This window comes from Callorhinus ursinus, unplaced genomic scaffold (genome assembly GCF_003265705.2).
Source record: "Callorhinus ursinus isolate GAN/ISIS: 27379988/994484 unplaced genomic scaffold, GSC_fseal_2.0 scaffold21, whole genome shotgun sequence".
Lineage (NCBI taxonomy): Eukaryota > Metazoa > Chordata > Mammalia > Carnivora > Otariidae > Callorhinus > Callorhinus ursinus.
In genome coordinates, this window is record NW_027397083.1 from 398402 (window position 1) to 410125 (window position 11724).

The window sequence follows — 11724 nt, forward strand, 5'->3', positions numbered from 1 at the left end:
TACTTAGACTGGGTGGGTACCCTTGGAGTGTTGCCACGTGGAAGGAAGAGAAATGAGGGAGGGAAGGGGGGGTGAGAAAGAGAGAGAATATGGCAGACAGGTTGGGGGAGGGAGAGAAAAACTATTTTCCAGTGGAGAAAAGGTTTCAGACATATTAACATCCTGGGAACAAGGAATAGAAAAGCCAAACTTATGTAGTAAACTTTTAGTGAAGGCTCTATCCACCATATCCAAGGACTTTATTGAAAGACCATCCAAAACTAATTGTTCACGTCTTATTAGTACTACAGATACAACTCGGTTGCTGCAGCCACCAGTATGTTCCAGCGACTCATCTTTATATAGCTGACAGATTCAATCAAAGCATGGCACGGCCTCCCACATCCCAGAAATGAGTCAAAGACTACCTCTAACTTTCAGCCGTCCTTAATTGCCTCATTTAGACTTTTCAGTGACCATAGTTGTGGGAAGTTAACCAAGCTGTGCTGACTCTATTTCTCAGCCCAGATTAGAAATTAGGATTTAGTACTCTCTTTGAGCTTGCCCATGTGTGTAATTCATTGCTATTTATTCAGTCTTTACAAGTAGGAGTCAGCCTAGCAAGAAGTCCCTCTGGACATGGATTCATGGTCTCCTTCTCTTTTGGCCAGATTCCTATCTTATCAATGCAGAAAATCTGGAAATTTAAGAGAATAAGACACACAGCCATCTCAGATTCTGGGAAGCTGACCAAAGAAGGAATTAAAATGTATAAGGTATCTATTGAGAGGATCATACGGTTCTTGTTCTTTCTTTTATTAATGTATTGTATCATACTGATAGATTTGTGGATGTTGAACCAAACTGACAGCCCAGGGATAAATCCCACTTGGTCGTGCTGAATAATCCTTTTAATGTACTGTTGGATCCTACTGGCTAGTACTTTGGTGAGAATTTTGCATCCATGTTAATCAGGGATATTGGTCTGTAATTCTTTTTGATGGGGTCTTTGTCTGGTTTGGGGATCAAGGTAATGGTGGCCTCATAAAACGAGTTTGGAAGTTTTCCTTCCATTTCTGTTTTTTGGACCAGTTTCAGAAGAATAGGTATTAATTCTTCTTTAAATGTTTGGTAGAATTCCCCTGGGAAGCCATCTGGCCTTGAGCTTTTATTTGTTGGGAGATTTTTGATTAGTGCTTCAGTTTCCTTAGTGGTTATAGGTCTGTTCAGGTTTTCCATTTCTTCCTGGTTTAGTTTTGGTAGTTTATACATCTCTAGGAATGCATCTATTTCTTCTATTTGACAAAATACAGCATCCTTTCTTGATCAAAACTCTTCAGAGTATAGGGATAGAGGGTACATACCTCAGTATCATAGAAGCCATCTATGAAAAACCCACAACGAATATCATTCTCAATGGGTAAAAACTGGGAGCTTTCCCCCTAAGGTCAGGAACACAGCAGGGATGTCCACTATCACCACTGCTATTCAATATAGTATTAGAAGTCCTAGCCTCAGCAATCAGACAACAAAAAGAAATAAAAGTCATCTGAATCCACGAAGAAGAAGTGACACTCTCACTTTTTGCAGATGATATGATACTTTATGTGGAAAACCCAAAAGACTCCACCCCAAAACTGCTAGAACTCATATAGGAATTCAGTAAATTGGCAGGATATAAAATCAATGCACAGAAATCAGTGGCATTCCTATACACCAACAACAAGACAGAAGAGAGACAAATTAAGGAGTCGATCCCATTTACAATTGCACCCAAAACCATAAGATACCTAGGAATAAATCTAACCAAAGAGGCAAAGAATCTGTACTCAGAAAGCTAGAAAATATTCATAAAAGAAATCGAGGAAGACACAAAGAAATGGAAAAACGTTCCATGCTCATGGATTGGGAGAACCAACATTGTGAAGATGTCAATGCTACCTAGAGCAATCTACACATTCAATGCAATCCCCATCAAAATACCATCCACCTTTTTCAAAGAAATGGAACAAATAATCCTAAAATTTGTATGGAACCAGAAAAGACCCTGAATAGTCAGAAGAATGTTGAAAAAGAAAAGGAAAGCTGGTGGAATCACAATTCTGGACCCCAAGCTCTATTACAAAGCTGTCATCACCAAGACAGTATGGTACTGGCACAAAAACAGACACATAGATCCATGGAACAGAAAAGAGAGCCCAGAAATGGACACTCCACTCTATGGTCAACTAATCTTTGACAAAGCAGGAAAGAATGTCCAATGGAAAAAAGACAGTCTCTTCAACAAATGGTGTTGGGAAAATTGGACAGCCACATGCAGAAGAATGAAACTGAACCATTTCCTTACACCACACACAAAAATAGACTCCAAATGGTTGAAAGACCTAAACGTGAGATAGGAGTCCATCAAAATCCTAAGGGAGAACACAGGCAGCAACCTCTATGACCTCAGCTGCAGCAACTTCTTCCTAGAAACCGCCAAAGGCAAGGGAAGCAAGGGCAAAAATAAACTCTTGGGACTTCATCAAGATAAAAAGATTTGCACAGCAAAAGACAGTCCACAAAACCAAAAGACAACTGACAGAATGGGAGAAGATATTTGCAAATGACATATCAGATAAAGGGCTTGTATCCAAAATCAATAAAGAACTTCTTAAACTCAATACCTGAAGAACAAATGATCCAATCAAGAAATGGGCAGAAGACATGAACAGACATTTTTCCAAAGAAGACATCCAAATGGCCAACAGACACGTGAAAAAGTGCTCCACATCACTCGACATCAGAGAAATCCAAATCAAAACCTCAATGAGATACCACCTCACACCAGTCAAAATGGCTAAAATTAACAAGTCAGGAAACGACAGATGTTGGCAGGGATGTGGAGAAAGGGGAACCCTCCTACTTGTTGGTGGGAATGCAAGCTGGTGCAGCCACTCTGGAAAACAGTATGGAGGTTCCTCAAAAAGTTGAAAATAGAGCTACCTTACAACCCAGCAATTGCACTACTGTGTATTTACCCCAAAGATACAAATGTAGCGATCCGAAGGGGTACATGCACCCCAATGTTTATAGCAGCAATGGCCACAATAGCCAAACTATGGAAAGAGTCAAGATGTCCATCAACAGATGAATAGATAAAGAAGATGTGGTGTATATATATATATATATATATATATATATATACACACACACACACACACAATAAAATATTATGCAGCCGCTTTCCAACCTACCCAGGGAAGGGTTCGAACGATGTTGTTTTGCATTCCCATCGTAACTTAAAGGGAAACTTTCACAATGTCCGGAGCCCTTGATGTCCTGCAAATGAAGGAGGAGGATGTCCTCAAATTCCTTGCAGCAGGACCCATTTAGGTGGCACCAACCTTGACTTTCAAATGGAACAGTACAGCTACAAAAGGAAAAGTAATGGTATCTACATCATAAATCTGAAGGGAACCTGGGAGAAGCTTTTGCTGGCAGCTCGTGCCATTGTTGCCATTGAAAACCCGGCTGATATCAGTGTCATATCATCCAGGAATACTGGCCAGTGAGCTGTGCTGAAATTTGTTGCTGCTACTGGAGCCAGTCCTATTGCCAGCTGCTTCACTCCTGGAACCTTCACTAACCAGATCCAGGCAGCCTTCCAGGAGCCGAGATTTCTGGTGGTTACTGATCCCAGGGCTGACCACCAGCCTCTTACAGAGGCATCCTATGTTAACCTGCCTACCATTGCTCTTTGTAACACAGACTCTCCTCTGCGCTATGTGGACATTGCCATCCCTTGCAACAACAAGGGAGCTCACTCGGTGGGTCTGATGTGGTGGACGCTGGCCAGGGAAGTTCTGTGCATGCGTGGCAATATTTCCCCTGAAGACCCATGGGAAGTCATGCCTGATCTGTACTTCTACAGAGATCCTGAAGAGATTGAAAAGGAAGAGCAGGCCGCTGCTGAAAAGGCTGTACCAAGGAGGAATTTCAGGGTGACTGGACGGCTCCAGCTCCTGAGTTCACTGCTGCTCAGCCTGAAGTCACAGACTGGTCTGAAGGCATGCAGGTGCCCTTGGTGCCTATTTAGCAGTTCCCTACTGAAGACTGGAGTGCCTAGCCGGCCACTGAAGACTGGTCTGCAGCTCCCACTGCTCAGGCCACTGAATGGGTAGGAACAAACACTGAGTGGTCTTAAGCTGCTTTTCCACAAAGGCAAACAAAATGGAAATAGAAATGGAAAAGGTTGATGGAAAATAAACAGTTTGTAAAAAAAAAAAAAAGAAAAGAATATTATGCAGCCCTCAAAAGGAATGAAATCTTGCCATTTGCAACGACATGGATGGAACTGGAGGGTATTATGCTGAGCGAAATAAGTTAATCAGAGAAAGACATGTATCATATGATCTCACTGATATGAGGAATTCTTAATCTCAGGAAACAAACTGAGGGTTGCTGGAGTGGTGGGGGGGTGGGAGGGATTGGGTAGCTGTGTGGAGGGTATGTGCTGTGGTGAGTGCTGTGAATTGTGTAAGACTGTTGAATCACAGACCTGTACCTCTGAAACAAATAATACATTATATGTTAAAAATAAAAAAGAAGAAGATAGTAGGAAGGGGAAAATGAAGCGGGGAAATTGGAGGGGGAGATGAACCATGAGAGACTATGGACTCTGAGAAACTGAGGGTTCTAGAGGGGAGAGGGATGGGGGGATGGGTTAGCCTGGTGATGGGTATTAAAGAGGGCACGTTCTGCATGGAGCACTGTGTGTTATATGCAAACAAATCATGGAACACTATTAATGGTGTAATGTAGGGTGATTAAGATAACAATAAAATAAAATGTATAAGGTAAATTAGTAAGTAAATAAATAAATAACATTTATAAGATTTAGGCCTTTGAAAATAAAAGGTAACCTCACTAAAATGGAATCGGGAGGCCAGAAGTGGGTGCAGTATCACTCAAATGTTAATTACATGAAGAATTATCAATTACAGACTCCAATGGAAGTTTCAGTTACAGACCCCAATAGAAGAAGTATCAACTGGAAAGAATCATCAATTACAGCCCCCAATACGGAAAAGAGGGTAGGTTGAATCTACGACAAGAAATTGCCTCTGCAACTCAGCCAATGAGAAACCATCATCACACTGGATTCTTGCTTCTCTTCAATGGACTTTTGTTCAAAACTACTCCTCCCAACTTCCTTCTTCTCAAAAAGTAACATTCCTCTCCTTTGTTGGACTTTGCTTATGAATTGCCATAGCTTGCGTGTCCCAAATTGCAATTCTGTTACTAGAATAAACACATTTTTGCTGTTAGAACAACTGACACTTTTATTTTTAACAGGCCCTTAGAGTCTTTGTTTAGTCCAGTACCTTACGTATACATCCCCTAAAGAGAGCCTTCGTTATAACTTCGTCCAGCCCAGCAGCACTGAACAGCACTTCTCCTTGGTGAATAAGGCGTAAAGTTCCCACAGAGCCTTAGGTGATGAATATGGGGGAGATAAAGCATTGAGCTCCCCTAGAGAGTCAACAATATTATTAGTGGTAGTTTCTTGGTAGCAGGATTACAGGTAACTTTTTTTTCTTGTTGTGCTGTATTCTTCAAGTTTCCTGTGTATTTGTTTTCAATTAAATTCAAAAGAATCAAGAGCAGAGAAAAGCCGGGGGGGGGGTTGTAGAGTGAAGATGGTAAAACACACACCTGACGTCCCATCTACCATCCAACTGGAGTGATATTCCAGCTTTTTTGGGATGTTCAGATCCTTTTGTCCATTCAAAAGTTACCAAGAATGTCTGAACATCTCTTATAAATCACCAAAGAGATTTATATTTGGAATTGGTGACAACAACATCTGACATACAGCTGGGTGAAGAAATGCCTGCCAACCATGTAATGCAGGGAAGACAAAGGCTCATTCCATGAGTGGACATGCCTTGTGGTTGCGGTGATAGAGGCACCCTCTTGCTTGGACCATTCTCTCTGCTCTTACCATTGTGGGAGAGGGTTGTTCCCCTGCAGAATGAATGGATGACAGGAAAGGGAGACAGTGACTTGGGTATAGTCACAGGCAGATAAAAGTAGGACTTGATAGCTCACCTTGGAAAATGAAAGACAAAGTGAATCACCTGTGGAGCCAAGCTCCAGCTGGCCTGCCAGTGAATAGTTCTACCTGTGGAGGGGAGGACAGCAATTCTTTATTTGAAATACGTGTGAGTAATGTAAGGATGAACACTGGTGCTGATTAACTTAGGAGCTGAGCCACAACAAGCCTGAGAGCCTCTGTCATCATAGAAAAATAAGGGCAAATGCATCTACTAAAAAGGAATAATATGCTGCCCTCTAAAACTACACAAAGACTCCACATGTAATTTCCAGGAGCACTTGGTTTTGCAGTTTTCCTTGAGGCTATCTTTGTCACTACAGGTGTTTGGGGTGGGGGTACCACAAATCTGTACACTCCATAAGCTCATGCCACTCTCCTTTGTTTTCCATGGCTATGACACTTGCGTCTTTATTTTGGGGTTAAGGACTCATACCATCCCAGATGATACATGAAAGATACAAGTTCAGAGACAGCAGTACCCTGTTCAAAATTTTTTTAAATTAATACAGTTTTTTATTATGTTCAGTTAGCCAGCATAGAGCACATCATAAGTTTTTGTTGTAGTGTTCAATGATTCATTAGTTGTGTATAACACTCATCACAACACATGCCCTCCTTAATACCCATCACTGGTCACCCCATCCCCCCCAACCCCCTCCCTTCTGTAACCCTGTTTGTTTCCCGGAGTCCAGAGTCTCTCATGGCTTGTCTCCCTCTCTGATTTCTTCTCATTCAAAAATTATAGTTGGCATGCCAGTAAACTGCAGTGGGCATGAGGTATCTTTTTTTGAGTGATGGAAATATTCTAAAATCAGATTGTGGTGATGATGGCACAACCCTATAAATCCACTAAAAATCACTACACTTAAAATGGGTGTTTATGATATGTAAATTATGCTTCTATAAAACCCTTGAAAACAAAAATAATATGAGAAAAAGAAAAAAGAAATGTCTTCAAGCAAGACCTGGCTAAAAGAACATGAATATGTCCTATTATGCTCTGAACTACAGAAAGGAGCTTAGTATAAAATTCTTCAATCATCAAGCCTAACTGATATTCATTCATGTTTTCACTTACATCAATATTTAGTGGGCACCTGCTAGTGGCCTGAATGCTGAGAGAGATTAATACCATACAGATCCTTCCCTAGGAACCTCACAGTCTAGTAGGGGACATAATGTAAATAAAAATAAATAATTTTAATGCAATGTGATAAAGTGCAAAATTGAAAGTATATGTAAAATAGGTAACAGGTTTTGAATCCTGCCTATAATGCTCAAGGTAGAGACAGATCATTATAACCAAATGGGCTCATAACCCTTAAATAAATGATAAAGGATTTACCACACATCATTGAAAAATCTAATTGTTTTTCAATTTAATGACAAGATACTTAAAAAAAATTAAGCCTTCAACCATAAATTAAATTCTGGATTGTTTAAGTAGTTAAAAAATGCTAAGCCAAGAAAAAGTCAGTGAAAAATAGGGAAATACTTATCTGGACTCTGAACAGGGAAGAACTTTGCTTGAAATCAATGGATTAAATTAGAGCAGTAAGATTCACTGTGGAAAAAATGAGATTTTTTTTTGTTAGGAGATTTTAAATAAAATCAAATGCAAGTGGAAAGCTAGGAAAATGCATTTGCAGCAATGGAGTAATGCTCCTTTCTAGAAATTTATTTTACAGAAATGATCTGAAGTTCAGAAAATATCTGAAATTTTAGACATTGATTCAGAATGATTTTTCATAGCAAAAACTTAGATTCCATTTAAAATCTAACAGAGGTGAATTGTTTAAGGTAGAATACTATATAATTGCCAATACTTACGTTTATGATGATGTTTATGAGTCATTTAAATATGCATTGTAACATTTGAGTGAAACACATACATTATAACATTCACGTGTAACAGAAAAGACTGAAAATATCAACCTGTAATGAAAGATTTTAGATTAAGATGATGTATCAAATGCATTCCCATTCTAGTGATTCTTTGGTCTAAAGAAGTTTTCTAAACTTGAAGGTTCCATAAAGTGAAAATGGAATCAGCAGGGGATCTCTCATGTTTTTCTAAGAGAACAATTACCATGGACAGGTTAATTAGCTATGATATCTCCACCTTGGATCCTAAGGAGGCATTTAAATGAACCCCAGGTGGAAGTACCTCTCTTATCACGGCTGCGCAGGAAGGAAATTTCCTTTAGAAGAGGCTTGAAAGATGGTGTTCAACGACTTTCCCCAGAATCTGGGGCAAGAGTCCGGACCTGCAGGGGGCCCCGGGTGCTGCTAGACTCCCCAGACCATAAACAACCAGCAGTAGCCCACCTGCGGCAGACACATTGGGTGAGGTTTGTGGTTGGAGGCAGCAAGAGCAGTGTGGGGGCAGCGTGCTAGTGTTGGTGTTAAGGGATCCCACTCCAGATTTGGGAACCTCTTTCCTCCATGTAGCCATATTTTCCTATCATCTTCCTGATTGTAGGCTGTCTTCTCTCCATTTCTCAGACTTGCTCAGAGCTGAGATCCTTTCTACTGGAAGTAAAATGTTTCCCCTCAATGGAAAGTTTTAGCAGAAACAAAAAGAAGCAGTGAAGTGAATAATATCTTGCATTTAGGAACTTGCTATCGTATTGAGAGTTTGATGTGATTTCTTTTAATACCTCACACCCCCTAGCAGTGCTTTGAAAAGGTTGTGTTTATCAAGACTGTATTTATTAAGTAATAATTAATTCATTTACTATAATTAAAACAATGTTTTAATTTCGATTTGCTTTAGCAGTATGATCAGGAGCAAGAGATTTTGGAGTTTAGCAGACCTGGTGAAAATCTCAGCACTGCCATTCATCAGCTGCTTGACCTTGAAAAAAATTAGTCTCCTTGTGCCTCAGTTTCCCTAAGGGAAACAATGCCCATAGGGTTGCATGAGAACAAATGAGATGTATGTGAATTTTTGAGAACTGTGCCTGGTAAAAACTAAGTGATCAGTAAACAGCAATGATTTAACTTAAAACAGGTAAACTAACACCACACTGAATTAATATAATTCTAACCCAAAGAAAGAATATTGACATTCTAATGATCCTATATCACTCTTTTTTTAATTATTTTTTTACACTGGTATTTATTTATCTATATTCTAATTAAAGCTATTTTTTCATGGTTATTGTTTGAAAGTATTTTTTAAAAATTTTTTATTGTTATGTTAATCACCATACATTACATCATTAGTTTTTGATGTAGTGTTCCATGATTCATTGTTTGTGCATAACACCCAGTGCTCCATGCAGAACGTGCCCTCTTTAATACCCATCACTAGGCTAACCCATCCCCCCACCCCCCTCCACTCTAGAACCCTCAGTTTGTTTCTCAGAGTCCATCATCTCTCATGGTTCTTCTCCCCCTCTGATTTACCCACCTTCATTCTTCCCCTCCTAACTTCTTCTTTTTTTTCTTAACATATATTGCATTATTTGTTTCAGAGGTACAGATCTGTGATTCAACAGTCTTGCACAATTCACAGCGCTCACCATAGCACATAACCTACCCAATGTCTATCACCCAGCCACCCCATCCCTCCCACCCCCCCACCACTCCAGCAACCCTCAGTTTGTTTCCTGAGATTTAAGAATTCCTCATATCAGTGAGGTCATATGATACGTGTCTTTCTCTGATTGACTTATTTCACTCAGCGTAACACCCTCCAGTTCCATCCACGTCGTTGCAAATGGCAAGATCTCATTCCTTTTGATGGCTGCATAATATTCCATTAGGTATATATACCACATCTTTATCCATTCATGTGTCGATGGACATCTTGGCTCTTTCCACAGTTTGGCTATTGTGGACATTGCTGCTATAAACATCAGGGTACACATACCCCTTCAGATCCCTACATTTGTATCTTTGTGGTAAATACCCAGTAGTGCAATTGCTAGATCGTATGGTAGCTCTATTTTCAACTTTTTGAGGAACCTCCATACTGTTTTCCAGAGTGGTTACACCAGCTTGCATTCCCACCAACAGTATAGGAGGGTTCCCCTTTCTCCACAACCCATCAACGTCTGTCATTTCCTGACTTGTTAATTTTAGCCATTCTGACTGGTGTGAGGTGGTATCTCATTGAGGTTTTGATTTGGATTTCCGTGATGCCGAGCGATGTGGAGTACTTTTTCATGTGTCTGTTGGCCATTTGGATGTCTTCTTTGGAAAAATGTCTGTTCATGTCTTCTGCCCATTTCTTGATTGGATTATTCTTTGGGTGTTGAGTTTGAGAAGTTCTTTATAGATTTTGGATACTAGCCCTTTATCTGATATGTCACTTACAAATATTTTCTCCCATTCTGTTGGTTGTCTTTTGGTTTTGTTGACTGTTTTTTTGCTGTGCAAAAGCTTTTTATCTTGATGAAGTCCCAAGAGTTCATTTTTACTCTTGCTTCCCCTGCCTTTGGCAATGTTTCTAGAAATAAGTTGCTGCGGCTGAGGTCGAAGAGGTTGCTGCCTGTGTTCTCCTTTAGGATTTTGATGGACTCCTGTCTCACGTTTAGGTCTTTCAACCATTTGGAGTCTATTTTTGTGTGTGGTGTAAGGAAATGGTCCAGTTTCATTCTTCTGCATATGGCTGTCCAGTTTTCCCAACACCATTTGTTGAAGAGACTGTCTTTTTGCCATTGGACATTCTTTCCTGCTTTGTCAAAGATTAGTTGACCATAGAGTGGAGGGTCCATTTCTGGGCTCTCTGTTCTATTCCATTGATCTATGTGTCTGTTTTTGTGCCAGTATCATACTGTCTTGGTGATGACAGCTTTGTAATAGAGCTGGAAGTCCAGAATTGTGATGCCGCCAGCTTTGCTTTTCTTTTTCAACATTCCTCTGGCTATTCGGGGTCTTTTCTGGTTCCATACAAATTTTAGATTTATTTGTTCCATTTCTTTGAAAAAAGTGGATAGTATTTTGATGGGGATTGCACTGAATGTGTGGATTGCTCTAGGTAGCATTGACATCTTCACAATGTTTGTTCTTCCAATCCATGAGCATGGAACGTTTTTCCATTTCTTTGTGTCTTCCTCAATTTCTTTCATGAATATTTTCTAGTTTTCTGAGTACAGATCCTTTGCCTCTTTGGTTAGATTTATTCGTAGGTATCTTATGGTTTTGGGTGCAATTGTAAATGGGATCGACTCCTTAATTTTTCTTTCTTCTGTCTTGTTGTTGGTGTATAGGAATGCCACTGATTTCTGTGCATTGATTTTATATCCTGCCACTTTACGGAATTCCTATATGAGTTCTAGCAGTTTTGGGGTGGAGTCTTTTGGGTTTTCCACATAAAGTATCATATCATCTGCAAAGAGTGAGAGTTTGACTTCCTCTTTGCCAATTTGGATGTCTTTGATTTCTTTTTGTTGTCTGATTGCTGTGGCTAGGACTTCTAATACTATGTTGAATAGTGGTGATAGTGGACATCCCTGCCGCGTTCCTGACCTTAAAGGGAAAGCTCTCGGTTTTTCCCCATTGAGAATGATATTCGCTGTGGGTTTTTCATAGATGGCTTTTATGCAATTGAGGTATGGACCCTCCATCCCTATACTCTGAAGAGTTTTGATCAAGAAAGGATGCTGTACTTTGTCAAATGCTCTTTCTGCATCTAT

General features: G+C 40.0%; 1 pseudogene; it reads left to right on the forward strand.

The window, feature by feature from the left end:
* The first annotated feature begins 3254 nt into the window (after positions 1–3254).
* LOC112829413 (small ribosomal subunit protein uS2 pseudogene) lies at positions 3255–4211 on the forward strand (annotated as a pseudogene).
* Positions 4212–11724: the final 7513 nt, after the last annotated feature.